Source organism: Phalangium opilio, unplaced genomic scaffold (genome assembly GCF_054372755.1).
Source record: "Phalangium opilio isolate 3A_F unplaced genomic scaffold, DU_Popi_V2 ptg000063l_1, whole genome shotgun sequence".
NCBI classification, from domain to species: Eukaryota; Metazoa; Arthropoda; class Arachnida; order Opiliones; family Phalangiidae; genus Phalangium; species Phalangium opilio.
Window position 1 is genome coordinate 7,092,892 of NW_028324180.1, and position 25,219 is coordinate 7,118,110.

Genomic DNA, 25,219 nt, shown 5'->3' on the forward strand with positions numbered 1-25,219 from the left:
CAAGAATCGAACTCATGATCTCCTGTTTACTAGACAGGCTCTTTAACCACTAAGCCACGGAACCCTTGCTTTGAAGCGACATGAATGCTGAATATTCCAGTAATTTAACTAAATTAACTCCTCGGAATTTTTACCCTATTGTTTTAATTTTTCAAAATTTAATAGCTACGAAATGTAGGTCAAGTAACATAACAGCAAGGCTCCGAAGAGAATCGAACTCATGATCTCCTGTTTACTAGACAGGCGCTTTAACCGCTAAGCCACGGAGCCCTTGCTTTGAAGCGATATGAATGCTAAATATTTCAGTAAATTAACTAAATTATCTCATGGGAACTTTTACACTATTGTTTGCATATATGCATATCTAAATCAACTATAATTTTTAATTTTTCAAAATTTAATAGCTTCGAAATCTAGTTCAAGTAATATAACAGCCAGGCTCCGACGAGAATCGAACATCTGATCTCCTGTTTACAAGACTGGCGCTTTAATCACTAAGCCACGGAGCCCTTGCTTTGAAGCGATATGAATGCTGAATATTTCAGTAAATTAACTAAATTATCTCATGGGAACTTTTACAGTATTGTTTGCATATATGCATTTCTAAATCAACTATTATTTTTAATTTTTCAAAATTTAATAGCTTCGAAATCTATTTCAAGTAATATAACAGCAAGGCTCCGACAAGAATCGAACTCATGATCTCCTGTTTACTAGACAGGCTCTTTAACCACTAAGCCACGGAGCCCTTGCTTTGAAGCGACATGAATGCTGAATATTCCAGTAATTTAACTAAATTAACTCCTCGGAATTTTTACACTATTATTTTAATTTTTCAAAATTTAATAGCTACGAAATGTAGGTCAAGTAACATAACAGCAAGGCTCCGAAGAGAATCGAACTCATGATCTCCTGTTTACTAGACAGGCGCTTTAACCGCTAAGCCACGGAGCCCTTGCTTTGAAGCGATATGAATGCTAAATATTTCAGTAAATTAACTAAATTATCTCATGGGAACTTTTACACTATTGTTTGCGTATATGCATTTCTAAATCAACTATTATTTTTAATTTTTCAAAATTTAATAGCTTCGAAATCTAGTTCAAGTAATATAACAGCAAGGCTCCGACGAGAATCGAACATCTGATCTCCTGTTTACAAGACTGGCGCTTTAATCACTAAGCCACGGAGCCCTTGCTTTGAAGCGATATGAATGCTGAATATTTCAGTAAATTAACTAAATTATCTCATGGGAACTTTTACAGTATTGTTTGCATATATGCATTTCTAAATCAACTATTATTTTTAATTTTTCAAAATTTAATAGCTTCGAAATCTATTTCAAGTAATATAACAGCAAGGCTCCGACAAGAATCGAACTCATGATCTCCTGTTTACTAGACAGGCTCTTTAACCACTAAGCCACGGAACCCTTGCTTTGAAGCGACATGAATGCTGAATATTCCAGTAATTTAACTAAATTAACTCCTCGGAATTTTTACCCTATTGTTTTAATTTTTCAAAATTTAATAGCTACGAAATGTAGGTCAAGTAACATAACAGCAAGGCTCCGAAGAGAATCGAACTCATGATCTCCTGTTTACTAGACAGGCGCTTTAACCGCTAAGCCACGGAGCCCTTGCTTTGAAGCGATATGAATGCTAAATATTTCAGTAAATTAACTAAATTATCTCATGGGAACTTTTACACTATTGTTTGCGTATATGCATTTCTAAATCAACTATTATTTTTAATTTTTCAAAATTTAATAGCTTCGAAATCTAGTTCAAGTAATATAACAGCAAGGCTCCGACGAGAATCGAACACATGATCTCCTGTTTACAAGACTGGCGCTTTAACCACTAAGCCACGGAGCCCTTGCTTTGAAGCGACATGAATGCTGAATATTCCAGTAATTTAACTAAATTAACTCTTCGGAATTTTTACCCTATTGTTTCAATTTTTCAAAATTTAATAGCTACGAAATCTAGGTCAAGTAACATAACAGCAAGGCTCCGACGAGAATCGAACTCATGATCTCCTGTTTCCTAGACAGGCGCTTTAACCACTAAGCCACGGAGCCCTTGCTTTGAAGCGATATGAATGCTGAATATTTCAGTAAATTAACTAAATTATCTCATGGGAACTTTTACACTATTGTTTGCATATATGCATATCTAAATCAACTATAATTTTTAATTTTTCAAAATTTAATAGCTTCGAAATCTAGTTCAAGTAATATAACAGCCAGGCTCCGACGAGAATCGAACATCTGATCTCCTGTTTACAATACTGGCGCTTTAATCACTAAGCCACGGAGCCCTTGCTTTGAAGCGATATGAATGCTGAATATTTCAGTAAATTAACTAAATTATCTCATGGGAACTTTTACAGTATTGTTTGCATATATGCATTTCTAAATCAACTATTATTTTTAATTTTTCAAAATTTAATAGCTTCGAAATCTATTTCAAGTAATATAACAGCAAGGCTCCGACGAGAATCGAACTCATGATCTCCTGTTTACTAGACAGGCGCTTTAACCACTAAGCCACGGAGCCCTTGCTTTGAAGCGACATGAATGCTGAATATTCCAGTAATTTAACTAAATTAACTCCTCGGAATTTTTACCCTATTGTTTTAATTTTTCAAAATTTAATAGCTACGAAATGTAGGTCAAGTAACATAACAGCAAGACTCCGAAGAGAATCGAACTCATGATCTCCTGTTTACTAGACAGGCGCTTTAACCACTAAGCCACGGAGCCCTTGCTTTGAATCGATATGAATGCTAAATATTTCAGTAAATTAACTAAATTATCTCATGGGAACTTTTACACTATTGTTTGCATATATGCATATCTAAATCAACTATTATTTTTAATTTTTCAAAATTTAATAGCTTCGAAATCTAGTTCAAGTAATATAACAGCAAGGCTCCGACGAAAATCGAACACATGATCTCCTATTTACATGACTGGCGCTTTAACCACTAAGCCACGGAGCCCATGCTTTGAAGTGATATGAATGCACAATATTTCAGTAAATTAACTAAATTATCTCATGGGAACTTTTGCCCTATTATTTTAATTTTTCAATATTAAATAGCTACGAAATCTAGTTCAAGTAACATAACAGCGAGGCTCCGACGAGACTCGAACTCATGATCTCCTGTTTAATAGACAGGCGCTTTAACCACTAAGCCACGGAGCCCTTGCTATGAAGCGACATGAACACTGAATATTCCAGTAATTTAACTAAATTAACTCCTCGGAATTTTTACCCTATTGTTTTAATTTTTCAAAATTTAATAGCTACGAAATCTAGTTCAAGTAACATAACAGCGAGGCTCCGACGAGACTCGAACTCATGATCTCCTGTTTAATAGACAGGCGCTTTAACCACTAAGCCACGGAGCCCTTGCTTTGAAGCGACATGAATGCTGAATATTCCAGTAATTTAATTAAAATAACTCATCGGAATTTTTACCCTATTGTTTTAATTTTTCAAAATTTAATAGCTTCGAAATCTAGTTCAAGTAATATAACAGCAATTCTCCGACGAGAATCGAACTCATGATCTCCTGTTTCCTAGACAGGCGCTTTAACCACTAAGCCACGGAGCCCTTGCTTTGAAGCGATATGAATGCTGAATATTCCAGTAATTTAACTAAATTAACTCATCGGAATTTTTACCCTATTGTTTTAATTTTTCAAAATTTAATAGCTACGAAATCTAGGTCAAGTAACATAACAGCCAGGCTCCGACGAGAATCGAACTCATGATCTCGTGTTTACTAGACAGGCGCATTAACCACTAAGCCACGGAGCCCTTGCTTTGAAGCGATATGAACGCTGAATATTTCAGTAAATTAACTAAATTATCACATCGGAACTTTTACACTATTGTTTGCATATATGCATATCTAAATCAACTATTATTTTTAATTTTTCAAAATTTAATAGCTTCGAAATCTAGTTCAAGTAATATAACAGCAAGGCTAAGACGAGAATCGAACACATGATCTCCTGTTTACAAGACTGGCGCTTTAACCACTAAGCCACGGAGCCCTTGCTTTGAAGCGATATGAATTCAGAATATTTCAGTAAATTAACTAAATTATCTCATGGGAACTTTTGCCCTATTATTTTAATTTTTCAAAATTATATAGCTACGAAATCTAGTTCAAGTAACATAACAGCGAGGCTCCGACGAGACTCGAACTCATGATCTCCTGTTTAATAGACAGGCGCTTTAACCACTAAGCCACGGAGCCCTTGCTATGAAGCGACATGAACACTGAATATTCCAGTAATTTAACTAAATTAACTCCTCGGAATTTTTACCCTATTGTTTTAATTTTTCAAAATTTAATAGCTACGAAATCTAGTTCAAGTAACATAACAGCGAGGCTCCGACGAGACTCGAACTCATGATCTCCTGTTTAATAGACAGGCGCTTTAACCACTAAGCCACGGAGCCCTTGCTTTGAAGCGACATGAATGCTGAATATTCCAGTAATTTAATTAAAATAACTGATCGGAATTTTTACCCTATTGTTTTAATTTTTCAAAATTTAATAGCTTCGAAATCTAGTTCAAGTAATATAACAGCAAGGCTCCGACGAGAATCGAACACATGATCTCCTGTTTACAAGACTGGCGCTTTAACCACTAAGCCACGGTGCCCTTGCTTTGAAGCGATATGAATGCAGGATATTTCAGTAAATTAACTAAATTATCTCTTGGGAACCTTTGCCCTATTATTTTAATTTTTCAAAATTATATAGCTACGAAATCTAGTTCAAGTAACATAACAGCGAGGCTCCGACGAGAATCGAACTCATGATCTCCTGTTTACTAGACAGGCGCTTTAACCACTAAGCCACGGAGCCCTTGCTTTGAAGCGACATGAATGCTGAATATTCCAGTAATTTAACTAAATTAACTCATCGGAATTTTTACCCTATTGTTTTAATTTTTCAAAATTTAATAGCTACGAAATCTAGGTCAAGTAACATAACAGCCAGGCTCCGACGAGAATCGAACTCATGATCTCGTGTTTACTAGACAGGCGCATTAACCACTAAGCCACGGAGCCCTTGCTTTGAAGCGATATGAACGCTGAATATTTCAGTAAATTAACTAAATTATCACATCGGAACTTTTACACTATTGTTTGCATATATGCATATCTAAATCAACTATTATTTTTAATTTTTCAAAATTTAATAGCTTCGAAATCTAGTTCAAGTAATATAACAGCAAGGCTAAGACGAGAATCGAACACATGATCTCCTGTTTACAAGACTGGCGCTTTAACCACTAAGCCACGGAGCCCTTGCTTTGAAGCGATATGAATTCAGAATATTTCAGTAAATTAACTAAATTACCTCATGGGAACTTTTGCCCTATTATTTTAATTTTTCAAAATTATATAGCTACGAAATCTAGTTCAAGTAACATAACAGCGAGGCTCCGACGAGAATAGAACTCATGATCTCCTGTTTACTAGACAGGCGCTTTAACCTCTAAGCCACGGAGCCCTTGCTTTGAAGCGACATGAATGCTGAATATTCCAGTAATTTAACTAAATTAACTCATCGGAATTTTTACCCTATTGTTTTAATTTTTCAAAATTTAATAGCTACGAAATCTAGGTCAAGTAACATAAGAGCAGGGCTCCGACGAGAATCGAACTCATGATCTCCTGTTTACTAGACAGGCGCTTTAACCACTAAGCCACGGAGCCCTTGCTATGAAGCGATATGAATGCTGAATATTTCAGTAAATTAACTAAATTATCTCTTGGGAACTTTTACACTATTGTTTGCATATATGAATATCTAAATCAACTATAATTTTTAATTTTTCAAAATTTAATAGCTTCGAAATCTAGTTCAAGTAATATAACAGCAAGGCTCCGACGAGAATCGAACACATGATCTCCTGTTTTCAAGACTGGCGCTTTAACCACTAAGCCACGGAGCCCTTGCTTTGAAGCGATATGAATGCAGAATATTTCAGTAAATTAACTAAATTATCTCATGGGAACTTTTACACTATTGTTTGCATATATGAATATCTAAATCAACTATAATTTTTAATTTTTCAAAATTAAATAGCTTCGAAATCTAGTTCAAGTAATATAACAGCAAGGCTCCGACGAGAATCGAACACATGATCTCCTGTTTACAAGACTGGCGCTTTAACCACTAAGCCACGGAGCCCTTGCTTTGAAGCGATATGAATGCAGGATATTTCAGTAAATTAACTAAATTATCTCTTGGGAACCTTTGCCCTATTATTTTAATTTTTCAAAATTATATAGCTACGAAATCTAGTTCAAGTAACATAACCGCGAGGCTCCGACGGGAATCGAACTCATGATCTCCTGTTTACTAGACAGGCGCTTTAACCACCAAGCCACGGAGTCCTTGCTTTGAAGCGATATAAATGCTGAATGTTTCAGTAAATTATCTAAATTATCTCATGGGCACTTTTACACTATTGTTTGCATATATGCATATCTAAATCAACTATAATTTTAAATTTTTCAAAATTTAATAGCTTCGAAATCTAGTTCAAGTAATATAACAGCAAGGCTCCGACGAGAATCGAACTCATGATCTCTTGTTTACTAGACAGGCGCTTTAACAACTAAGCCACGGAGCCCTTGCTTTGAAGCGACATGAATGCTGAATATTCCAGTAATTTAACTTAATTAACTCATCGGAATTTTTACCCTATTGTTTTAATTTTTCAAAATTTAATAGCTACGAAATCTAGGTCAAGTAACATAACAGCCAGGCTCCGACGAGAATCGAACTCATGATCTCCTGTTTACTAGACAGGCGCTTTAACCACTAAGCCACGGAGCCCTTGCTTTGAAGCGACATGAATGCTGAATATTCCAGTAATTTATCTTAATTAACTCATCGGAATTTTTACCCTATTGTTTTAATTTTTCAAAATTTAATAACTACGAAATCTAGGTCAAGTAACATAACAGCCAGGCTCCGACGAGAATCGAACTCGTGATCTCCTGTTTACTAGACAGGCGCTTTAACCACCAAGCCACGGAGTCCTTGCTTTGAAGCGATATAAATGCTGAATGTTTCAGTAAATTATCTAAATTATCTCATGGGCACTTTTACACTATTGTTTGCATATATGCATATCTAAATCAACTATTATTTTTAATTTTTCAAAATTTAATAGCTTCGAAATCTAGTTCAAGTAATATAACAGCAAGGCTCCGACGAGAATCGAACACATGATCTCCTGTTTACAAGACTGGCGCTTTAACCACTAAGCCACGGAGCCCTTGCTTTGAAGCGATATGAATGCAGAATATTTCAGTAAATTAACTAAATTATCTCATGGGAACTTTTGCCCTATTATTTTAATTTTTCAAAAGTTATATAGCTACGAAATCTAGTTCAAGTAACATAACAGCGAGGCTCCGACGAGAATAGAACTCATGATCTCCTGTTTACTAGACAGGCGCTTTAACCACTAAGCCACGGAGCCCTTGGTTTGAAGCGACATGAATGCTGAATATTCCAGTATTTAACTAAATTAACTCATCGGAATTTTTACCCTATTGTTTTAATTTTTCAAAATTTAATAGCTTCGAAATCTAGGTCAAGTAACATAACAGCAAGGCACCGACGAGAATCGAACTCATGATCTCCTGTTTACTAGACAGGCGCTTTAACCACTAAGCCACGGAGCCCTTGCTTTGAAGCGATATGAATGCTGAATATTTCAGTAAATTAACTAAATTATCTCATGGGAACTTTTACACTATTGTTTGCATATATGCATATCTAAATCAACTATTATTTTTAATTTTTCAAAATTTAATAGATTCGAAATCTAGTTCAAGTAATATAACAGCAAGGCTCCGACGGGAATCGAACTCATGATCTCCTGTTTACTAGACAGGCGCTTTAACCACTAAGCCACGGAGCCATTGCTTTGAAGCGACATGAATGCTGAATATTCCAGTAATTTAACTTAATTAACTCCTCGGAATTTTTAGCCTATTGTTTTAATTTTTCAAAATTTAATAGTTACGAAATCTAGGTCAAGTAACATAACAGCAAGGCTCCGACGAGAATCGAACTCATGATCTCCTGTTTACTAGACAGGCGCTTTAACCACTAAGCCACGGAGCCCTTGCTTTGAAGCGATATGAATGCTGAATATTTCAGTAAATTAACTAAATTATCTCATGGGAACTTTTACACTATTGTTTGCATATATGCATATCTAAATCAACTATTATTTTTAATTTTTCAAAATTTAATAGATTCGAAATCTAGTTCAAGTAATATAACAGCAAGGCTCCGACGAGAATCGAACACATGATCTCCTGTTTACAAGACTGGCGCTTTAACCACTAAGCCACGGAGCCCTTGCTTTGAAGCGATATGAATGCAGAATATTTCAGTAAATTAACTAAATTATCTCATGGGAACTTTTGCCCTATTATTTTAATTTTTCAAAAGTTATATAGCTACGAAATCTAGTTCAAGTAACATAACAGCGAGGCTCCGACGAGAATTGAACTCATGATCTCCTGTTTACTAGACAGGCGCTTTAACCACTTAGCCACGGAGCCCTTGCTTTGAAGCGACATGAATGCTGAATATTCCAGTAATTTAACTAAATTAACTCATCGGAAGATTTACCCTATTGTTTTAATTTTTCAAAATTTAATAGCTACGAAATCTAGGTCAAGTAACATAACAGCAGGGCTCGGACGAGAATCGAACTCATGATCTCCTGTTTACTAGACAGGCGCTTTAACCACTAAGCCACGGAGCCCTTGCTTTTAAGCGATATGATTGCTGAATATTTCAGTAAATTAACTAAATTATCTCTTGGGAACTTTTACACTATTGTTTGCATATATGCATATCTAAATCAACTATTATTTTTAATTTTTCAAAATTTAATAGCTTCGAAATCTAGTTCAAGTAATATAACAGCAAGGCTCCGACGAGAATCGAACTCATGATCTCCTGTTTACTAGACAGGCGCTTTAACCACTAAGCCACGGAGCCCTTGCTTTGAAGCGACATGAATGCTGAATATTCCAGTAATTTAACTTAATTAACTCCACGGAATTTTTAACCTATTGTTTTAATTTTTCAAAATTTAATAGTTATGAAATCTAGGTCAAGTAACATAACAGCAAGGCTCCGACGAGAATCGAACTCATGATCTCCTGTTTACTAGACAGGCGCTTTAACCACTAAGCCACGGAGCCCTTGCTTTGAAGCGATATGAATGCTGAATATTTCAGTTAATTAACTAAATTATCTCATGGGAACTTTTACACTATTGTTTGCATATATGCATATCTAAATCAACTATTATTTTTAATTTTTCAAAATTTAATAGCTTCGAAATCTAGTTCAAGTAATATAACAGCAAGGCTCCGACGAGAATCGAACTCATGATCTTCTGTTTACTAGACAGGCGCTTTAACCACTAAGCCACGGAGCCCTTGCTTTGAAGCGACATGAATGCTGAATATTCCAGTAATTTAACTTAATTAACTCCACGGAATTTTTAACCTATTGTTTTAATTTTTCAAAATTTAATAGTTATGAAATCTAGGTCAAGTAACATAACAGCAAGGCTCCGACGAGAATCGAACTCATGATCTCCTGTTTACTAGACAGGCGCTTTAACCACTAAGCCACGGAGCCCTTGCTTTGAAGCGATATGAATGCTGAATATTTCAGTTAATTAACTAAATTATCTCATGGGAACTTTTACACTATTGTTTGCATATATGCATATCTAAATCAACTATTATTTTTAATTTTTCAAAATTTAATAGATTCGAAATCTAGTTCAAGTAATATAACAGCAAGGCTCCGACGAGAATCGAACACATGATCTCCTGTTTACAAGACTGGCGCTTTAACCACTAAGCCACGGAGCCCTTGCTTTGAAGCGATATGAATGCAGGATATTTCAGTAAATTAACTAAATTATCTCTTGGGAACTTTTGCCCTATTATTTTAATTTTTCAAAATTATATAGCTACGAAATTTAGTTCGAGTAACATAACAGCGAGGCTCCGACGAGAATCGAACTCATGATCTCCTTTTTACTAGACAGGCGCTTTAACCACTAAGCCAAGGAGCCCTTGCATTGAAGCGACATGAATGCTGAATATTCCAGTAATTTAACTAAATTAACTCATAGGAATTTTTACTTCTCCGAGTGACGTATATCACGTGAGTGGTATTACACCGGCCGTGTCTGTCGGGGTGTGTGGGGGTGTGTGTGTGTGTGTGTGTCAGGCTGTTGTTATTGACTTACACCCCAGGGGACCGCGTTCGCAGTTTTCCGAATCGAAGCAAATGTGATCGCCATTTCCGGACCGCATTCACAGTTCCCGGAAAATTCAAAACTTGAGGCTATCCACAATTCAACTGGCCACTACTATTTCATCTGACTAGTCAATTGTCCATTCCACAGGAACACCAATCTGTATTCACTGGCTTCTAACATCACCACCTTCTGGGCGTTGCTTTTGTCCATCCCACAAAGACACCAGTCTGTACATACTGGCTTCTAACACCACCATCTTCTGGTCTTTGTTTTTGTCCATCCCACATGGACACCAGTCTGTACACCTGGCTTCTACACCACCATCTTCTCGTCTTTGTTTTTGTCCATCCCACGTGGACACCTGTCTGTACACCTGGCTTCTACACCACCATCTTCTGGTCATTGTTTTTTGTCCATCCCACATGGACATCAGTCTGTACACCTGGCTTCTACACCGCCATCTTCTGGTCATTGTTTTTGTCCATCCCTCATGGACACCAGTCTGTACACCTGGCTTCTACACCACCATCTTCTGGTCATGGTTTTTGTCCATCCCACATGGACACCAGTCTGCACACCTGGCTTCTACTCCACCATCATCCTTAAGGTTAAGACATCCGCGGCGATCGGCCAGGGTTACGAGAAACGTCCGGTCTCCCAATGGCGGGGCTTCCACCAAAGGTTCACGCAATTGCGCTGTTCTTATCCATAGCTGCGATTCGAAATCCTTATATATACTACCTATTAGAATAAGGTGAAGCAACCGGCGTATGCTTCATTTCAAACGCCAATATTAGTCAAGTCTCTCAAGAATGTTTAATTGTTCTTTATCAAGACGATGTAACGCTCAATAAGGAGAACAACTAACGAAGAAAATATTTAATATTAATTATATTTATTTTAATATTTAAGATAATCTTGTTTCTAAACTCAAAATTAAAACGGAAAGAGTTAAAAAGCAGTCTATTTTTTTTTGTCTGTGTGTGTCTGTCCGTTGTCACACTAGTGCGCCGAGTTAGCAGTTCGCTTTGTTTTGATGTGTTAAGAAATCCTACAGAACCTTAATATTCACTTTTTCATAATATAAAGTGAATATGTGGAAATCCTTTTCGTAATTACGATGCATTTAGTACTTTTGTAGCTTTAAAGCTCTGTTTCACTTTGATATTCCAAGAATGTTTTTTAATATTGTTATTTGAAATGGATGTTTATATATTACTTAAGCTACACTACATCTGTTTATAGCATAATCCTTTCTATAGTGATTTCAAAACGAACGCAACGATATTGGTCAAATGTACTTTTATTTGTCAATAGGCCTAGTGAACCAAAAAGTAAACGCTTGGGTTTGGTTTTCGTTTCTGTAATGCAGAGACATTAACGGTTCAGAGTGAGCCGAAAGTTAAATACACGGTTAAATAATTAGGCTTAGATTTTATAATCATGGTGGATATCTGGGCCGCGTTCAGCAGAGCTCAGCGCTGTTAGCAGTGTCGTACAGGACGGGATTTTGCTTTTGAATTTGACGTCACGGTGCTCAGCGCTGAGCCAGCGCGGTCTTCAAAGAAAATAGTCGGGTTTTGGGAAAACGTGACGTAAAACGCGTAGTTCTCAGCTTGGCGTAAAAACATGGAGGAATTAATACAAATAGCTCTTGCTGCTTCTGATGGGACTATAGCTATATAATTGGCGTAAAACCATTTGATGACGCGAGAATTTTAAGAGACATGTTACTTTCTAATTTTAATTATAAAAGACGTTGTTATCTATCTCTTTAAATATGTTATCATACAATTTTTGTTAAGCCTTGGTACCTTGCACGCTTTATTGCGCTAGCGTCATTTTTAAAACACCGATGACCGGAAAAAAGCTATGACGACAGATCTCACCGGTAACCGTTTTCCAAAATCCGCTGTCATTTTGGGGAGCTCTGCTGGACGCAGCCCAGACCAGTGAAAGGTCTGATCGTAATCGGATTATAGCTTCGTGTTTTCATGCTATTTATGGTGCGCATTTACTTCCAGTGTGTGTAGCCACAAATAAGCTTTGGTGTTATGTAACGTTAACAGTCATGTTGACAAACTAAGAAAATCGTTGAGGTGAAACGAGAGGATAGTGTTTACATGGCAACCCTGTTGTGAATATGGCTTTGAACATAGAGGGTATACAGTTGAGGAGTAGAAAATTCGGCCTTTACAAAAACGTAAAGGTAATATCCCTCCAAAGGTTTACCTCTTCATTTCCCGTTTTTCCCCCATCGGATGATTTTAATGTGTACAAGTATATCCTCATTGGATGTAAAATGTCGACTGATTTACAGTATATTTGCTATGCTTTGTATACTGCTTTAATATTTCATAAATTTTAACTTCAGTATTTGTTCTAAAAAAAGAAACATTTCCATATCTGGGTAAGTAAGTTTGTAAGTAGTCCTCCTCGGAGAGGTAAGATTTTGGTTTTCCCAACTTGTTGTTGTTTAAAGTAGATTAATACAAAATACGCTGGTTTCTCGACTGTTGCCACCAGCCAACGATTACCGCTACGAAGATACGTTTTTACCTCTCCGAGTGACGTATGTCACGGAGAGGTTCTGTAACGATCGTGTGTGTCTGTCTGTCTGTCTGTCTGTCTGTGTCTGTTGTTACACCCACGTGACCGTGTTCGCCATTTCCGAACTGCTCTCACAGTCACGGAAATGGCTCCTCTACATGAGTTCTCACACCACCATCTTCTGGTCTTTGTCCATCTCACACGGACACCAGTCTGTACTTACTGGCTTCTAATCACCACCATCTTTTGATCTTCGTCCATACCACATGGACACCAGTCTGTACATACTGGCTTCTAATCACCACCATCTTCTGGTCTTTGTCCATCCCACACGGACACCAGTCTGTACTTACTGGCTTCTAATCACCACCATCTTTTGATCTTCGTCCATACCACATGGACACCAGTCTGTACATACTGGCTTCTAATCACCACCATCTTCTGGTCTTTGTCCATCCCACACGGACACCAGTCTGTACTTACTGGCTTCTAATCACCACCATCTTTTGATCTTCGTACATCCCACATGGACACCAGTCTGTACATACTGGCTTCTAATCACCACCATTTTCTGGTCTTTTTCCATCCCACACGGACACCAGTCTGTACTTACTGGCTTCTAATCACCACCATCTTTTGATCTTCGTCCATCCCACATGGTCACCAGTCTGTACATACTGGCTTCTAATCACCACCATCTTCTGGTCTTTGTCCATCCCACTTGGACACCAGTCTGTACATTCTGGCTTCTAACACCACCATCTACTGGTCTTCCGTCTATTCCACATAGACACCAATCTGTCTCATTAGCTTCTACTCCATTATCATCGTTTGGTTTTAGGATATACGCGGCGATCAGCTAGGGTTACGAGAAACGTCTAGCCTCCCTAAGGTGGGATCGCCACCAAAGGTTTTCGCAATTACGCTTATTCCTTACTATTATAATGGAGAAGAATCGTATATATACCCCAAAATTTGAAGAAAGCGGGCAAGAGGGGTACCCTTCACTTTAAACGTCAATATTAGCAAAGTTTGAGATGATAATAGGTATAACTTTATTTTAAACGATTTAACTATTATTAATGTTAATTATTGAAGATTAAAATAATTAAAAATAATTATATTTACTTAAATATTAAAGATAATCTTGTTTCTCAACTCAAAATTAATACGGAAAGAGTTAAAAAGCAGTCTATGTTTTTGTCTGTGTGTGTCCGTCCATTGTTACACTAGTGCGTCGCGTTAGCAGTTAGCCTTGTGTTGATGTGTAAAGAAATCATACTGAACCTTAATATTCCCTTTTTCTATAATATAAAGTGAATATGTGGAAGTATTTTTCGTAATTATGATGCATTTAGTACTTTTGTAGCTTTAAAGCTCTGTTTCATTTTGATATTCCAAAGATTTTTTTAATATTGTTATTTGAAATGGCTGTTTATATATTACTTAAGCTATACTACATCTGTATATAGAATAATCCTTGGTTTAGTGATTTCATGAAGAAAACTAAGACCTAGACTCCGGCGGGTATATTAAGTATCATCCGCAATAGGCTTAGTGAAACAAAGAGTAAATAATTGAGGCATGAGGTGAAGTAAACTTGGGGCTTTGATTTTCGTGTCTGAAATGAAGAGACATCAACGGTTCAGAGTGAGCCGAAAGTTAAATACACTGTTAAATAATCAGGTTAAGATTTTATAATAGAAGAAAAGATCATGGTGGCAATTAGAATAGTAAAAGGGCTAATGGTAAACGGGTAGTAGCTACAGACTTTTTATTCTCTTTAAGGTGCGCATTGCCTATTAGTGCGTCTAGCTACAATTTAGCTTTGGTGTTATTTAACGTTAACATTCATGTTGGCAAATTAAGAATATTGTTGAGGTGAGACGAGACGATAGTGTTTACACTGCAAACCAGTTGTGAATGTAGCTATCAGAATATACGGTAAACAGCTGAAGCGTAGACTTCATTTCCTGATCTTTTCCTCATTGACTGATTTCCATGTGTCCAAGATTTATCCTTATTGGATGTAAAATGTCGTCTGCTTTACTGTATTATTCGCTATGCTTGGAATACTGCTTCAATATTTCGTAAATTTTTACTTCAAAAAAGAGAAATAATTCCATATCTAGGTAAATAAGTTTGTAGTAGTAGACCTCTTGACTCGGAGAGGTAATATTTTGGTTTTCCCAACTTGTTTACTGGTAAAATAAATGATAGATTCAATCACACTATCACTAAACCATCCAATATTTTTAAATGACGCTTTTCCAATAATTCTTATAGGTTAGCAATTAAAATTTTAATTATTTAGTGCTTATTCTAACAAAACAACTTGAAAACAACGATAACTGTACAAATTATATTTGGTGCCACCGATAACCACTATGTAAATCATTTTATTTGTTTAAATTAATGGTAATATAATTGAATAATTAAATCACACGATCACTAAACCCTGTGAACAAACCAACCAATGTTTTTTATCCCGGCTCTTGCAATAATTTTTATTAGGTAACAGTTACGTTTTTAATTACTATTTATAACCGCTATTTAGAATAAACTATTTTGTTTAAATTAGATACTTTTTTGGTGTTTAAAGTAGATTAATTCAAACTACGCAGAACGGTATAAATTTTGGATAAATATGTGACACATTATCATTATTAAATTTCCGAAGAAAGGAAAAATAGGTTGAAATAAAGTTTTTTAAATTTAAAAAGCAAATTTTTCTCAGAAAAAACCCAGCGCCAGAAGCCTGTCTTATAAAATGTTCACAAGATGATTCGTTCAAGAATGTCTAGAATTAAGTCGCATAGAAGTAATGAATATTTCACCTAAGTCAGCTGACTTGGCCAGGCAGGGCATAGCCCACTCGATCCATGCTCACGGACGCTGCTGCCCTCTGAATCTTGCTTCGTGTTACGCGTGATCGGGTGGGCTATGGGCAGGAAAACAATTACGGGGCTGCCAGGCTGTCTCTTACACAACAATGATGGCCATTATCCTTTATGAGAAATGCTTCCTTGTCCAGCGTAAATGATGTCACGAGGCTCAGCTCCTCCTCCAACTGAAAGCTCTCTATAGCGCGAGCAGTTTGCGTCCATGAGAGCGGATCGAGTGGGCTATGCTGGCAGGCAGAAACTTTGTCTCAGTTAGACTGCTACAACGAAATCGAAAACCAGAATCCTAAGCCCAAGCATAGCCCACTCGATCCGCGCTCCCGGACGCGCGTGATCGAGTGGGCTATGGTCCAAGCCAGTCATCTGAAAGACTCAAAACGATTAGTCTGATTCTTGTGAATTTGAAATATCAATAGAAATGATTCTAGATAATTCTCATAGTTATTTTAAATATTTTATTATTCAAAGCCAGGGGATAAAGAAAGGCCAAAATAATTTTAGTATGAAAATTTGATGTTTTCAGTGATAATTACATCTCATTGGTGATAACTGATTAACTGGTACCTGAAAGCATTAGTAACTAACTAGCAATATAGAGCTGTTTCAATTCGGGGGGAAAGGAGAGATTTTGAGGCGGGTTTTCGCTAGTCCCCGCCTAAGCGCCATATTGTGCGGCCTTAATTTTCTGCGGTTATTTCTTTTTCTTTCATCATTCTCTAGTTCTAAGGGTATAATAACTATTAATACTCGTTGGGAAAGGATTATTCTGTGGGATTATAAATGGAAATTGGGGTAAACTAGGCCTAGCGAAACTTCGGAGAAAATAAAATTTTAACGCGAGTATCGGTTATTAACAAACCAAGTTTTTTTCATCTACCCAATTCCAATATCAGTTTTGACCAAGGCTTAACGTTACAACACGGTAGATCTATATACGATAATAAAACAAAGCACCCCCGCATTGGCAATGGTGTCATTTCGCGAGATAAAAAAACCCTTCCCAATACACTTTGCGATCGGTTGTATCAGTGCATGTATTATTAAGCTAGTCGGGCTACGATGGTATTCTGCAGCAAGTTTCTATCGTTTTACGATTTCTGTTGTACTCATACACGAAAAGAGAATTAGCAAACACAGTTGGGGGGGTGCATTCTCTTTAATGCATTGTGTCCATTAGAGTGGAAACTTTTCCCTCCAATATATCTACCTATATTTTCCGGGTAGAGATTGCATATGCGAAAGCGCGCGATATGTGGGCTAAGAAACATTTCTCTCCTTTACTTACAAAACAAGTCTAGTAACAACCGAAAGAGAAAATTAATGATTATACAATTATATGTATGTACACACTTTAAAATAATTTTCGGAGAGGTGTAACTTGTTGTCTATATCGGGGTTGTTATTTAATTCTTGTATAAACTTTATTTTTGGGGTTTAAGTTAAAATTATTGTAGTATATTGGTTTTAAATATATTTCAGTTATATGCAGTGTGTTTCTGCATAAATTAAGGGGGATGTTCTTTGGGTGCGATTTTGAGTTGAAAACGTAGCTTCTTTGATGTAAAAACAACCATGGATCAAGAGAACCTACGACCATTGTTCTCTAGAGATAATTAGCTAGTTTTATCACAAAAAATAAATTTAAATCTCTCGAAATAATATGAAAATATATATTCCCGAGAGTAGCTTCCCGAAGAGTCCCTAAACAGGGCCAGGCGCTTAACAGTGTCGTTAAGACATCAAAGAAAGATTTTACTTGCAGGGACCCCCTGAACCTTAAGAGTACCAGGGACTCGTTAAAAACCGTTCTCGCTGACGTGTTTTGCTCGTTTTTAGCCACATCGCATTATCTCTCATGACGCGAGAGTTTCTTCCTGTGCGAGTAGGAGAATAAACAGAGAGAGTGAGAGAGGAGAGAGAGAGAGAGAGAGTAATAGCGTTGCATCCTTGTTTCTTCCAATATCTTTGCGCCATTAGGGTTCGTTTCGCTAATAGCTTCCGGACTCTCCTATCAGCTCTAGCGCAAATTCACCCAACCAACGTCCAACCCTTCCATGTCCTATTCTTCTTTCTCTCATTCTAGCTTGGCTTTCACGCGAGCGGATTCCACATCTATAGTAATTCTCTCCTCTTCCTCCTAACTACCCCCTTTTAGTATTCTAAGTATTTTCCATTTGAGTAATTAATAACAGAGTAGATTGTTTAGCCTGAGGGGGTTCCGAAATTAGGTTTACACTAACAAATATTTAAAATCATTCTTAAATTTAAACAGGCAAATAAAGATTTCTTTATTTGACAAACTACTAAAGACTTCATTCCATTGCATCTTGCATCCTTTTTCAATCAAAGAAACGTTAATAGATTTTTACTTCTTCTTCGTCTGGTCGTAATTCTTCGCTTTTTTTAATTTTAAGACTCGGAGAATGAAGGAGATATTTCAAATGAAATTCCCAAATCGCATAAGAATTTTTTTATCCTGATTTTAAAATGAGGAGTTTTTCGTTAAGCTGAAATCCCTCTCTTCTTGAAGTCGTCTCCTTGGGGAAGGACTCCGTTTACATTATTACTCGAGTTTAATTCTAATACAGTCATAAACCCAACCTGAATGCGCATGTAATCTCAATTCCATCAATAAATACCACAACCATTTATCTCAAAACGACACCTTTAACCACAGTGTTTCTAAGATGAATTGCGAGTTTAAATTTATTCCGCTAAAAGTCACGTAAAGCGACAAAAGTTATTCACAAATGCCACCAAAACGATCATCATTCCTTCCTTTAGGCTTGGGAATCGTAATTGAATTAAAATTCCCCCATGTGTCCCATTAAATTAAACAACTAAAGACCTCAGTCATAATATACCAGTATAAACGCATTAATTTTAAAAGTAAGTTTAGATAAGGAGCGCGCGCGGTAAAACACTTCAATGACTTTTAATTCAACCATAAGGGACGAAATCGGCTCTCCCCAACTCTCTCAACAAAATCTACGCGGCGTTTCATCCGGACTCCCTTCCCGCTTCGATCTAAATCGCGAAATAAATGCGGGAGAGAGAGGAGTAAAAAGAGATTTTAGGATAAGGAGGAAGTACAAGGAGGAATTCTCGAAAACCGAAATACCTTCTGGGGTTGTCACTAGTATGCCCAAGTCGTCAGAATTGAAGAGTTTTCGACGCAATTCCTTTTTGACTCTTGTATTTGACGGCATCTCCGTTTCTATTGATAAAAATAAATGATTTGCATTTGATATATGGTGTTCGACTTAATTTTTTCTAAGTAATTCAATCTAAATAGAATGTAATCTAAAAGCCTTCCCAAAAAGAAATAGCAAATAGTAAACAACCGAGTGTTCAGTCGGAATTTTCCGAATTACAACATTAAACAATGTCGAAACTAATTAAAGACCCTTGAATATTCGAGTAAACATTGGAAAAATTATCACGATTCATTTCGACACGGTTTTCGCGCTTTAATCTGAAAAGTCGTATGAATTCTGTGCAAAATGATCTTTTCCATACTTTATAAGCACATTTTTGGTCTAATAGGTTAAAACAGAAGTATATAATACTACTCTTCGAGCGAAGTGTACTTGCACAAAGCGAGGTAATTCGTAATTGTAACATGATTTTTCCCAACATCCCTTAACATTTATTATAGCAAGGTTACTAGACCGAATCATGCACACACGCGATAAATAGTTCCCTCATCATTACTCTATCTATTAGCGCTTAACTATTTGCCAAGTCGCATGCATACGCTTGTGCGTTTTTGTCCCACGTCAAGACAATAGGGAAATTAATGATGGAAAACTCATACGTCACACCTCGCTATAGCAGTTAGTAGTTCACATCAGTTCAGTTCCTAAATGTGTAATTATGTTATGCCAGTTCATTGAACTGCCTTCTATCTAATATACTAAGATAAGGCGGCCATGCTGGTGGGGCAGTTTATGCCAAAGTCTAAACAAGGTGTTGTACCGTGTACGAACTTTTAGTTAGTCTTTAACTAGTTATTTGTTAGTTTAAAATAACTATTGTTATTCGTTATTTTACCACGGGCGATTCCGGAACGTGTTGTATGTGAAAATGGTTCGTACGTGCTGCGTTAGAGGTTGTAAAAGTACAGATAGGCCTAGGCCTAAAGTTAGAGATAAGTCAGATAACAAGACTAAACCCCCAAAGTTTTTCCGAATTCCACAAATAATAACACATCAAGGAGAAAAAACCAATTTATTATCCAGCGAAAGGAAAAGGAAGTGGTTAAAATGCTTAAACCTTACAACCAAATCACTCCGTGATTATATGAGGGTGTGTTCTATACATTTTTCACAAGGTATGGATTTGACCAACTCTTTTAATAAAGGTCTCTAACGTAATTTGTAATATGAAAAGGACCATCAGCCCTGTATGATAATACGAACCCTGACTGGCTCCCGACCAAGTACTTGAATGCTGACAATTCCAGTAAAGAAGAAAGTTCAGGGGATGTGTCTAAGCTCGAGAGATACGAGAGAAAACATAGGCGAGCTAATCTTCCGCTAGTTGTTAAAGAAAAACGACGAAAAACTGCCATTACTGAACCTTCATTATTAGACGAGAGTAAAGATTCTTTTATTTCCTTGGAATCCTCCTTTATTACTTCTACATAATTAGACGAGAGTGGAATTTCACTTGGTACATTCAGTATGCTTGCCAGCTCAGTTAATACCTCTACATTCCTGGAGGAGAGTTCAGCTTCTCTTAGTTATCAGAATGACGACATGATTTTACCTGAAAAAGTGAAAAATACTAACATTGGAACACAAACTGATTTTAAAACAGAAATGGCAGATTTTGAAGTGCAAACTAAACCAGAAACGTTAGATTTTGGAACGCAAGTCGATGCTATAATAATGTCAGAGTTTTGGACACAAGTGACCAATTCTTATTTGATTACTTATTTAAAAGTTGGTAAGGAAACAAAAAGAAAAGAATTCCAAGAAAGCGGCACTGAAACTATTTTTCGAGTTATTGAAATGTTTGAATTGGAAGCTAGTTTGCTAAAAGTGAAAGACTTTAATTGAGAATGAAGTATTAAAATCCAAATTAACAGATTCGCTAAATTTAATGGAAAAGTTGGAAAACAAACTGCGCTCGCTAAAATGTGAGTTTGAAAAAGTTAACGGAGAACAAGAGAGCCATCTTTTGATGCAATCATCGTTTGTATCCAACGATGCCAAAGTAAAATTTTTCACAGGCTTGGAAAATTATAAAACGTTATTGGTATTGTTTAATGGTGTAAAGCCGTTTTTATTTGAAAAGTCTAAATTAATGCCATTTCAACAATTAATACTGACCCTAATGAAATTACGTTTGGCCTCGAAAAACAGAGACTTATCCTATAGAGTTGGTATTTCGGAAGTAACTGTTGGGAAAATATTTTATAATTGCCTAAATGTATTATATAAACGGTTAGAAAAATTCATAATGTGGCCTGATAGAGATTGTCTGCAAACAACCATGCCAATGTGTTTCAGAGAAAATTTTGGCAAGTCCGTTGCAGTAATTATAGACTGCTTTGAAGTTTTCCTGGAAAAACCTTCAAACATATTAACGAAAGCTGAGACATGGTCAAGCTATAAACATCAAAACACAGTGAAGTTTTTAATAGGCATTACTCCCCAGGGAACAGCTAGTTTTCTTTCTAAGGGGTGGGTAGGACGCGTAAGCGATAAACGTTTGACGGAAGAGTGTGGTTTTCTTGATAACCTTCTTCCCGGTGATGTAGTACTAGCTGATAGGGGCTTCAAAATAGAAGAGGCTGTAGGGTTGTTTTATGATACAGTTAAATTGCCAGCATTTCGACAAGCCGGGAAAAATCAGCTAGATCCACGAAAGGTGGAAGCAACAAGAAAAAATGCAAACGTGCGAATTCATGTAGAACGAGTTATCGGTACTATCAGACAAAAATACATGTTACTACATTCAAAACTCCCAATAGAACTACTACACGTGGTAGAAGGCGAGGGAGTTTCTACAATTGATAAGATTGGTGTTGTGGCATGTGCGTTAACTAATCTTTGTAAATCAGTCGTTTCATTTCAATAAAACAAGATTTGTTTAATTCAAAATAAAAATTTTTAAAAAGTAGGAACAAGATTACATTTAGTTTTTTCTTTTCACTTTTTGTTAACTCTGTTCAATTTTGCGCAGTCTGGGCAATACCATTTGCCTCGTGGTATTTTGTCTATTTTAAGGCAATCAGTATGAAACCACTGGAAGCGACAGCTTTCCCCATCACACCCAATCATTGATCCTTCGTCTGGCCCCTTGCAGTAGCACCAAGTTTGAGCTTTTTTCTTTGACTTATTATTTGTAATTGAAGAGAGTACCATTTTAGTACCAGAAAAGCTGGGTTTTGTGGTGGATGGAATGCACAAGTCGGGAATACTATTTTCATCTCTTGTTCCCTTATCACCAGTAACTATGTCGATATAATCACATGTAGCATTGGCATTAACATCACAATTTGCATTTACATTATTATCACAAGTAGCTTTTACATTATTATCACAAGTAGCTTTTACATTATTATCACAAGTAGCTTTTACATTATTATCACAAGTAGCTTTTACATTATTATCACAAGTAGCTTTTACATTATCATCACAAGTAGCTTTTACATTATTATCACAAGTAGCTTTGGCGTTTTCATCTGCAGTAGCTTTGGCGTTATCACAGGTGGCTTCATCCTTGTCTAGTGTAGGTTTATCCACTCCTTTTCTATAAAATTTTCCAACAAGTTCAGGTAAAATTGCACACCTAAATACTTTTTCTACATTCTCCTTCCAAAACTCAATATCAGGTTTAATTCGTTCTACATGCATATCTACATTGGTCCAAATGCAAAAGTCAGCATAACGCGACTCTGTTACAAATAGCTGAACTTGTATTTGATAGTAGTAAGAGTGCTTTTTATCTAGGACATAGCCAGACTCACTGTTTCTTAGACAGGAATTCCTATGCTCCTCATGTGCAGATTTTCTTTCATAGTAAAGGGGCATTTTACTTCCAGTGTCCCTTTACCACAGCAGGTGCAATCCAGCAAACCATCAGGGGAAGCTCCCAGAAAGGGATAGGCGCTGTTTAACCATAATCCTGAATTTGTAACTCTAAAGTTCTGGTGTTTACCTATCATATAATCTTTGTACTTAATTCTAGCAGTGTTTTCCATATTTGATCTCCATTTTGTAGCTTCAGTTTGAAAATTGTGAGAGTTAGGGTAACAAATAAAGTTGACAAGCGATATGGAAGGTATTGCAGGATCTGTACTGACAGCATTCTTGAACGTTGAAGCAATTATTCTACCGGCCCTTAGCTGCTGCCATAGCTTGTTCTTTGACTGAAGCTTTGTATCTTTCTCTGCAACATTCGCTTGATCTTGTGAAAAGTCAACATTTATAGTTAGGCAGTAAGCGAGAAGTTCATTAAATGCAAAGTTTTTCTTTTTTTCTTCCTCAAATAATTCAGACAACACAGGAGGATATTTTGAATTTAAACACTTCGGGATAAATCCACTTTGAAAGTTCGGTAATATACTAAAAAGACCACTCTCTGGGTTGGCTTCAAAAAATTCAGCGCACTAAACTTCAAATTCATCATCAGTAATAGATGGTACATCTTTTTGCTTTCGAATATCTGATTTTAAGTTTTTTGGTGGTATCGTTTCTCCTTTAAGACTTTCATTCAACTGTTTCTTTTTAGTTTCTGCTGGTGAAATGTCAGCTTGCCAAACAGGATAGTATGAAACCGTCTTTGTAATGGGTACTACCCATTTTGCTTTAACGCCAGTACAACTAACGGTTTCTCTAAACCTCACAGCATATTCAATATAAAATAAAAGGGCCCCAACATGTGTACAACACTCGTTAAGGCCAGCGATGCATGTGCAATGACCACAAAGTACGGTGCCACCGTTATCTGCGATGATCCAGCAGTCCAACGGCTTATCTCGAAGTTGTTGTGAGTGCATAACCTAAAACAAATACAACATTATAAATACCTTTCTAGAATCTAGAATCAATAACAAAAACAATATTAAAAATATTTACTAGCCCTCGAACAACCACATTTCCAGATTCTTCAAACTTCTTAACCCGATCATCTCTCACAAAACCATGTAAGAATTGATTATAGGCCAGTAGACTTTTATACTTTCTTAATTCTTGTTGAGTGTATGGCGAAATGCCAGATATTAAATAAATAGGTCCCCAAATGTTATTGGAGGTAAAGCTGCTTCACCTTTCCCTAAGCCTTGGCCGTCACGCACTTTTTCAAATTCTTTCGGATCAACTTTGTATGGATCACAATTCCCAATATATCGAATCTTATCAATGTATCTTTTTTGAACTTCTAGATCAAGAATTTTAATATAATCTATTGGTTGTTTTAAATCTTTAGATTTATCCATCTCTAAGTTCCGTCTTTTAAACTACTCAGTACCCACCAACATGTCCACCAAAATGCCAAGAGTGGAAATAAGGAATTTCATTTAAATAACTGTAGGGATAGAGGGCGCTAGGATAGTGTACTTTCAAAGTTCGTGACGTCATGAAATATTTCGCGCCCTGCAACATTAATTTCCCTATTATCGTTTGTGGGTTGATTGCTGAGGATTTAGTACTGCAAACAGTTACAGAATTCACCCCATGGTGCGATAATTACCCATCTGAAGTTAAACCGAACTGATGAGCTCAGTTTTCAGTTTTCAGTTATAACTAAACCGAAAACCTCTTTTGACATTATGAAGAAGAAAAATAAGATATCAGAGGCCCAGAATACCCAGATTGTTACTATTAACCGCTAACATTTTCTAAGTATTTTGGAATCGTGAAGTGCCATACCTTAATATTCATGTTCATTTCATTAACTATTAATTATTAACATTGAACAATTTACCTTTGACTAATTAACAAAGAACTTTACTAATTATTGGCATTCTATTAGCCTGTGTCTCTCTGCAGAGGGTCCCAGCTAATCATGGGACTTACTTAATAGCTTATTTCTATACGTAATTAAATATACGCGACATAATTCCAGGCATTCTACAAAGGAATGTGTATAATTCAATGAAATAATTATACGTTTTATGTTCGATAAATATGTTCTGGCGAAGAAGCACTATTCTTTTTGTTTTCACTAATTTGCGACTAACATTATGGCTAACAAATAGGTATTTCCATGTTAATATCGCAAGCGCAGTTAGGCCTACCCTCGTTATAAATTAAAAATAGGTCTACCTGATATAGCAACGTTAAACCGAGTTAAACCCACGCTATAAGCCTCTCGTGCTCGCATTGGTACATAAACTATGACTAGCACTAGAATGACACGGGATATTATGACGTCCCTTATCATGTCAACATAAATT

The 25,219-nt window shown here is 36.5% G+C and overlaps 23 non-coding genes across 23 annotated transcripts; all 23 read right to left on the bottom strand.

Annotated features, from left to right (window-relative positions):
- Positions 1 to 197: 197 nt before the first annotated feature.
- Positions 198 to 270, bottom strand: TRNAT-AGU (transfer RNA threonine (anticodon AGU)). The gene has a single exon. It is a non-coding gene; the product is annotated as a tRNA-Thr (tRNA).
- A 611-nt stretch (positions 271 to 881) lies between these two features.
- On the bottom strand, positions 882 to 954 carry TRNAT-AGU (transfer RNA threonine (anticodon AGU)). The gene has a single exon. It is a non-coding gene; the product is annotated as a tRNA-Thr (tRNA).
- A 611-nt stretch (positions 955 to 1,565) lies between these two features.
- On the bottom strand, positions 1,566 to 1,638 carry TRNAT-AGU (transfer RNA threonine (anticodon AGU)). Its single transcript has one exon. It is a non-coding gene; the product is annotated as a tRNA-Thr (tRNA).
- Positions 1,639 to 2,010: 372 nt separating this feature from the next.
- TRNAP-AGG (transfer RNA proline (anticodon AGG)) lies at positions 2,011 to 2,083 on the bottom strand. The gene has a single exon. It is a non-coding gene; the product is annotated as a tRNA-Pro (tRNA).
- Positions 2,084 to 2,488: 405 nt separating this feature from the next.
- On the bottom strand, positions 2,489 to 2,561 carry TRNAT-AGU (transfer RNA threonine (anticodon AGU)). The gene has a single exon. It is a non-coding gene; the product is annotated as a tRNA-Thr (tRNA).
- A 133-nt stretch (positions 2,562 to 2,694) lies between these two features.
- On the bottom strand, positions 2,695 to 2,767 carry TRNAT-AGU (transfer RNA threonine (anticodon AGU)). The gene has a single exon. It is a non-coding gene; the product is annotated as a tRNA-Thr (tRNA).
- A 372-nt stretch (positions 2,768 to 3,139) lies between these two features.
- On the bottom strand, positions 3,140 to 3,212 carry TRNAN-AUU (transfer RNA asparagine (anticodon AUU)). Its single transcript has one exon. It is a non-coding gene; the product is annotated as a tRNA-Asn (tRNA).
- Positions 3,213 to 3,345: 133 nt separating this feature from the next.
- Positions 3,346 to 3,418, bottom strand: TRNAN-AUU (transfer RNA asparagine (anticodon AUU)). The gene has a single exon. It is a non-coding gene; the product is annotated as a tRNA-Asn (tRNA).
- Positions 3,419 to 4,202: 784 nt separating this feature from the next.
- Positions 4,203 to 4,275, bottom strand: TRNAN-AUU (transfer RNA asparagine (anticodon AUU)). Its single transcript has one exon. It is a non-coding gene; the product is annotated as a tRNA-Asn (tRNA).
- Positions 4,276 to 4,408: 133 nt separating this feature from the next.
- TRNAN-AUU (transfer RNA asparagine (anticodon AUU)) lies at positions 4,409 to 4,481 on the bottom strand. Its single transcript has one exon. It is a non-coding gene; the product is annotated as a tRNA-Asn (tRNA).
- Positions 4,482 to 4,820: 339 nt separating this feature from the next.
- TRNAT-AGU (transfer RNA threonine (anticodon AGU)) lies at positions 4,821 to 4,893 on the bottom strand. The gene has a single exon. It is a non-coding gene; the product is annotated as a tRNA-Thr (tRNA).
- Positions 4,894 to 5,677: 784 nt separating this feature from the next.
- TRNAT-AGU (transfer RNA threonine (anticodon AGU)) lies at positions 5,678 to 5,750 on the bottom strand. Its single transcript has one exon. It is a non-coding gene; the product is annotated as a tRNA-Thr (tRNA).
- Positions 5,751 to 5,916: 166 nt separating this feature from the next.
- On the bottom strand, positions 5,917 to 5,989 carry TRNAS-UGA (transfer RNA serine (anticodon UGA)). Its single transcript has one exon. It is a non-coding gene; the product is annotated as a tRNA-Ser (tRNA).
- An 817-nt stretch (positions 5,990 to 6,806) lies between these two features.
- TRNAT-AGU (transfer RNA threonine (anticodon AGU)) lies at positions 6,807 to 6,879 on the bottom strand. The gene has a single exon. It is a non-coding gene; the product is annotated as a tRNA-Thr (tRNA).
- A 579-nt stretch (positions 6,880 to 7,458) lies between these two features.
- On the bottom strand, positions 7,459 to 7,531 carry TRNAT-AGU (transfer RNA threonine (anticodon AGU)). Its single transcript has one exon. It is a non-coding gene; the product is annotated as a tRNA-Thr (tRNA).
- A 132-nt stretch (positions 7,532 to 7,663) lies between these two features.
- Positions 7,664 to 7,736, bottom strand: TRNAT-AGU (transfer RNA threonine (anticodon AGU)). Its single transcript has one exon. It is a non-coding gene; the product is annotated as a tRNA-Thr (tRNA).
- A 166-nt stretch (positions 7,737 to 7,902) lies between these two features.
- Positions 7,903 to 7,975, bottom strand: TRNAT-AGU (transfer RNA threonine (anticodon AGU)). Its single transcript has one exon. It is a non-coding gene; the product is annotated as a tRNA-Thr (tRNA).
- Positions 7,976 to 8,108: 133 nt separating this feature from the next.
- Positions 8,109 to 8,181, bottom strand: TRNAT-AGU (transfer RNA threonine (anticodon AGU)). The gene has a single exon. It is a non-coding gene; the product is annotated as a tRNA-Thr (tRNA).
- Positions 8,182 to 8,554: 373 nt separating this feature from the next.
- On the bottom strand, positions 8,555 to 8,627 carry TRNAT-AGU (transfer RNA threonine (anticodon AGU)). Its single transcript has one exon. It is a non-coding gene; the product is annotated as a tRNA-Thr (tRNA).
- A 372-nt stretch (positions 8,628 to 8,999) lies between these two features.
- Positions 9,000 to 9,072, bottom strand: TRNAT-AGU (transfer RNA threonine (anticodon AGU)). The gene has a single exon. It is a non-coding gene; the product is annotated as a tRNA-Thr (tRNA).
- A 133-nt stretch (positions 9,073 to 9,205) lies between these two features.
- TRNAT-AGU (transfer RNA threonine (anticodon AGU)) lies at positions 9,206 to 9,278 on the bottom strand. Its single transcript has one exon. It is a non-coding gene; the product is annotated as a tRNA-Thr (tRNA).
- Positions 9,279 to 9,444: 166 nt separating this feature from the next.
- TRNAT-AGU (transfer RNA threonine (anticodon AGU)) lies at positions 9,445 to 9,517 on the bottom strand. The gene has a single exon. It is a non-coding gene; the product is annotated as a tRNA-Thr (tRNA).
- Positions 9,518 to 9,650: 133 nt separating this feature from the next.
- Positions 9,651 to 9,723, bottom strand: TRNAT-AGU (transfer RNA threonine (anticodon AGU)). Its single transcript has one exon. It is a non-coding gene; the product is annotated as a tRNA-Thr (tRNA).
- Positions 9,724 to 25,219: the final 15,496 nt, after the last annotated feature.